This window comes from Pteropus vampyrus, unplaced genomic scaffold, assembly GCF_000151845.1.
Source record: "Pteropus vampyrus isolate Shadow unplaced genomic scaffold, Pvam_2.0 Scaffold279, whole genome shotgun sequence".
Taxonomy (NCBI): Eukaryota; Metazoa; Chordata; class Mammalia; order Chiroptera; family Pteropodidae; genus Pteropus; species Pteropus vampyrus.
This window is the reverse complement of record NW_011889060.1, coordinates 3,978-9,733: the sequence shown is the minus strand read 5'-3', so window position 1 is coordinate 9,733 and position 5,756 is coordinate 3,978. Positions and strand designations below refer to the sequence as shown.

General features: G+C 34.7%; 1 long non-coding RNA gene across 1 annotated transcript in view; it reads left to right on the top strand.

The window, feature by feature from the left end:
• The window catches only part of LOC105302715, a 52,049-nt gene that overhangs the window by 43,709 nt on the left and 2,584 nt on the right, over positions 1–5,756 (top strand). Inside the window, exon 3 of the long non-coding RNA XR_896849.2 lies at positions 5,015–5,125. This is a non-coding gene — a long non-coding RNA (uncharacterized LOC105302715). The remainder of the gene's footprint in view (positions 1–5,014; positions 5,126–5,756) is intronic.

The window sequence follows — 5,756 nt, the reverse complement described above, 5'->3', positions numbered from 1 at the left end:
TTCTTTGTATGTTGCTGAGTTAAGCTATTGTTTTTTAGAAAGAATAACTGCCAATAATGGAAACGAAAATAAAAGAACCACATAAAATGAGACCATGTAAATGGAAACTGCATATTCAAAGTTCTTGTAAACGAGAGAAATATTTACCATGTATAAAAAAAACTTGTACCGCATAAATCGAGGGACAGATGTACTTCTTTTTACTGTTCTGATGAAGTGATATAATAACCTGAGGTTTCCCTGAAAATAATCAGTGTTCGTAAGGAATAGGGAGGGGCATAGATGAGACAAAATTGTCTGAGTCGATCATCGTGGGAACCAGATTTTGACCAGATGGGGGATGTATTAATACAGTCTTCTCTTCTTTTTGAAGTGTTCCTTAGTATACATTTTATCTGTTTGAAGTGTTCCTTAGTATACATTTTAAACAGCAAAGGATACATACCAATTGTAAAAAACCAAAAAGGAATATTTTTTAAAGAACAAGAAGACTTTGAATCAAATAGTTTCATACACATACTCTCCATTCCACTCCCCTTGCCATAAAATAATCCTTATCTAACAGTTCCTGTCTCTATGGTGTATGTTTTTTCTGTATGTATAATGCAGTATAGATACTTTTGATTACTTCTGCATGTCTAGAAGTAGAAAAAGTATAACATTTTAAAGACATACATATTACCAAATATCCTGTAGTATTTTCTCATTAGATTTAGTACTGAAAAATATTATATTCTGAGGAGTATTAACATTGGTTGAAAAAGTGAGGAAAGTGGTTTAACTTTTAGTTTACATTTATTTATGGGGAGTAGTCATTTAAAATGAAGTTTTGTCTCTCGCATATCAAAAAAAAAAGGCAGGGTGTCACATCTGAGTTTACATTGGTTTAATGACTTGTTTGCCCACATTGAGTATTTTATAATATTAATAGTAACTTTCAGTAGCTAAATAGTTCAGGCATCAGAACTGAATACTTTCTAATATTGATTCCATTTTCCTGATGCGGAAACTGAAATTTAGAGAGGGTCAGTAGACTACAAAAACTCATCTAGTTAGTGTAAAGATTGAGCTGGGATTAGGACCTTGTCTTTCTGCTTTGAAAGGCTGTGCTCCTGGTCTGCTTTATTAGCTCATGTTATACTAATCACAGAGGGATAATTTATGCTCCGTTAAAACTGCATATACAAATCCGACCATGTAGGTTATGGATTTGGTTTGCTTTTCTGTAGAAATTCTCATTCACAATTTTGGTTAGCATAGTTTCACTTCCAGCTAATTATGTGTCCAGATGCCCCATTCTGACTATCTTTGTAACCCCCGTGCTTTCATATAGATAGGCTCGATAAATAAATGTGTGCGGAACAATAATTATGATGTCATCTAATGATGAGAATTTAGGAACAGAAAAGTAACTTACCTAATAAGATGATGCCAAAAAAAAAAGGCAGAAAATCAGAACGTGGGTCTTTGTTTTCCCTACATTCTTTTTAACAAATTAGCACTGCTCTCACAATGTATCTTCGTTTTAGCAGGTTTTATTATACTTCAGGTTCCCTTTGCAATTTTTTTTCTAATAGACATTTTCTTTCCATGCCTTGCTAATGCCCTTTCATGTATTCTAGCTTGAAGGAAAGAAAATATTACCCTTAAGTAATAATTTACGCCATATTATTTGAGGTAATTATTACTCTTTCTGTCAGTATGGATTTTCAGGTTCGTAGGGATGTGGGATGGACTTAGTTTGGAGAAAAAGAAATTCTGTCTTTCAAATCCAAGTTGAATAAATCTGTCCAGTAGCATATTTATAATATTCTATAGTTGGAATATTGCCAGTCTAATGTGAATATTAATGAATAGATCATGTAAATGGGTTTCTGTACTAGTAGTCTAAATACATTACTAGTCTGATTCTTTTTTTGTTCAAAATGTTCTATAATAAAAATACCTGAAAAGCTAATTGCTTATTTATTTGTTCCTGAGTGGGCACAAATGTGCAACTTGTTGATTTTTCTGTTCTTGCCTACATTTTGCAATTTCTGGTTCCTCATTAGTTTTCACTTATCTTAACTATACTATTTGTCTATGAAAATAACATTTTACTGGTCATTAAGGTGCAGGGCGTGTCAGTGGGAGAGGTCGCATGTTGTGGACAATGATGAGCCATGGTCATAGGCTTTTCTAGCAATAACACGTAATACCAATTGAACCACCAAGTGAATTGATGTCTTTTTAAATTTTTCTTAAAATTTCTGGGTGAAGTGAGGTGAGTCCCTTTCATATTCTTGCTGAAACAAAGCCACTAACTTGTCTAGAATTTAACCAAAATTTTGACCAAAGAAAATGATATTTTAAGGGGTCAGGAAGGTAAAGTAGAAATGTGTTCTTTATTAACTTCAGGTGCAAGAGCAGTGTCAAGTTACAATTGTAGTTAGTTAATGACATCAACAAATTTAGAAAGTAGTAACGCAGAAATTATTATCTGTGTATACTTATGGCATTAGTGAATTGGAATATGGGCATTTTCTGGAGTAGATTTTAAAAATCATATACTTGATATGTTTTAAGTTCCTTTTTAAATACTTTCCATGAAATACATGGAATGGCCATTAAGGAGATTGGCCCGATAATTTTATTTTGTCCGTCCGTCCGTCCATCCATCCATCCATCCATCCAATCTATCATTTGTTTATTTGTTTGTTTGTTTTAACGCCTACAGCACCTGGTCTTCCTAGGTGGTCTCTCATCCAAGTACTAACCAGGCCCAACCCTGCTTAGCTTCTGAGATCAGGCAAGATCAGGCATGTTCAGGGTTGGCCCGATAATTTTAGTCCTAGCACCCTTGTCTTGGTTTATGTGATACCTCTCACCTTTAAAAAAAAGTTATTAAAATTATTCGATATAATTATGGGCACTTTTGTCATAGCATTGAAATAGTGCTCGCTTGCGCGCTCGCTCTCTCAGCCACAACTATGAGGGGCGAATTTATTTTAAGATACAAATAAAATTGATTTGTCATTATTTGTTGCTATATACAGCATTTTCCACATTATGTTCTATTAAGTTTCTACAGGATGCTATTAGATATTAATGAGAGGAAAAAGCTCTTTGGACAGATACATTGTGAAATGATTAGGCAGAGTGGATATTCATTCGATAAACTGATTTTCCCAAACTTGTCTCTCATTTTCTTTTTGGTGGACCATCTTGGATATTAGTATTTCTTATAAAACACTTTAGGAAAAGCTACTTATATAATACCTTTCTTTGGCTGTGGAGTTGATTAATACAAACAGAACTCCTTAGAAATATAGAACCTTTGCAGAAATAAATATACCTGATTGTAAAAAGTCAGAGCAGCTATATTAGGACTATTAAATCTAAATCACAAGTGGGGAAACTGAAAATATTATTTAGCGTGGAAGGGCGAATAGTGAGTACGTGCATCAAAGCATTTGAGACATTTTAGCTAATTTTATTTGAGACGTCCCAAACTGGATTTTTAAAAAAATAATTAATTTTGTTTTATTATGGTGACATTGGTTAACGAAATCCAGTAAGTTTCAGGTGCGTACAATTCGACAGTAAGGTAAATAGATCTATGTCGCATTGTGTGTTCACCGCCCATAGTTTTCTTTCTGTCACCTCATATTTGACCCCCTTTTCCTCGTCTACCTCCTCTCTCTCTGACAGCTACTAGTCTATTGTCCATGAGTCCGTTTTGACCCGTTTGTTGCTTTTAGGTTCATATCCCACATATAAATGGTATCATGTGGTTTTCAACTTCTTCTGTCTGGCCAGTTTCGCTTAGCATGACTGTCTCAGTCGAGGTCCATCCCTGTCGTCGGCAATGGCAGCATTTCCTCTCTTCTTACGGCCGAGCAATATACCACTGCATATGCGCACCACAGCTTATTTGTCCAGTCATCTATCGTAGGACACTTCGGTTGCTTCCATGTCCTGGCCACTGTGAATAATGCAGCTGTGAGCATCGGGGTGCATCGTTTCGGATATATGTTTTCAAGTCTTTGGAGTAAATACCCAGTAGAGGGATCGCTGGATCATGTGGTAGATCAAGTCTTAGTTTTTTGAGGTACCTGCATACTGTTTTCCATAGTGACTGTACCAGTTTACAGTCCCGCCAGCAGTGTTTGGGAGTTCCTTTTTCTCTGCATCCTCTCCAACACTTGTCATTACTTGTCCTGTTGATAACAGCTATTCTAACAGGTGTGAGATGGAATCTCATTGTGGTTTTGTTTTGCATTTCTCTAATAGCTAAAGATATTGAGCATCCTTTCATATGTTTGTTGGCTATTTGTATGTCTTCTTGGGAGAAGTGTCGTTAATTGAGTTGTTTGAGTTCTTTTGTATATTTTGGATATTGGGTCCTTATTGGAGGCGTTGCTTGCAAATATATTTTCCCTTTCGGATGGTTGTCTCTTTACCTTGTTGACTGTTTCTTTTGCTGTGCAGAAGCTTTTTAGTTTGATGTAGTCCCATTCATTTATTTTTGCTTTTCAAATTGGATTTCTTAATGTAGTTTTCAACAGTAGTTTGAGTACATGTAATTCCCCTCACCCCTTTTATGCCATTCTACCTTAGAATTGTCTGGATGGTAATATAACAAAGCTATTATGATTTGAGGTGGCTGTCAAGATATAGCCTCAATATTATAAGAAATTTTCTCAGACTTGGAGCTTTAGGAATCTGCCTTCTAAGTGGTCACATAGTAAATAAACATTTGAATGGCTGGCGGGTGGAGGTGTGGATGGAATGATAGACTTGTGGTTGAACTAATTCATATTATGTACCATATGCATTTTGTAGAGAGAAAATGATGTTTTATATGGTGTACATTTAGTGCATCAAAATAGCCTTTGTGATACATATTTTACTCATTTTTAAGTTAGAGTACTTTATAGATTTTTGTTAACAAACTATGACAGGATTAGATCTGCCCTTCTGAGATCCGATTGTGGAATTAGAGAGTTTAAATCTAATTTGTTTGCATTTTTAGGCCCTTGATGAGCCTCCCTATTTGACAGTGGGCACTGATGTGAGTGCTAAATACAGAGGAGCCTTTTGTGAAGCCAAGATCAAGACAGCAAAAAGACTTGTCAAAGTCAAGGTACAGTACATGTAGATTATATAAATTTTATGTTCAGTATTCGATATTGAAACATTAACTTGATGAGTATATTTAAGAAATTTTTTTCTGCAAGGTAAGTTTAATTTCTAGGAGTAATGGTTGTAAAAATACCTATAAAAAACATCAGTTGTCATTTTAGAATATTGCAATTGGACTGAAATTAGATTAGTACGGTTGGTGTTTTGAATTCCATTTCACTACAGACTTAGTATTGTTAGCCTTTTAGAGCTAGAAATGACCTTAGAAATCACATAGTATAATTCATTAATTTTATTGTTAAAAAAAATGTTGAGGCTCATAAAGGGTTAGTGATTTCTCCAAGGCTGTTAATAGCAAATTAGTAGCAGAATAGGAATTATCACAATTTCTTAATTTTAAGATCCCTCCCCCTACTCGGTTTTAACCATGAAACTGAGACGTGATTTATAATCGATGGTGTCTTGGATACGTGTTTTGTTTCAGGTAATACACAAAAAGAAATGTAATTGTGTACATTTTGATAAATTACCAGTATTGAAAAATATGGGACAAATGAAATATTCGAAGGTAGATATTTGTTCACTGGTCAGTTATTTATTGAGTGGCAAATTGCAGGATGCTTGTTAGGTGG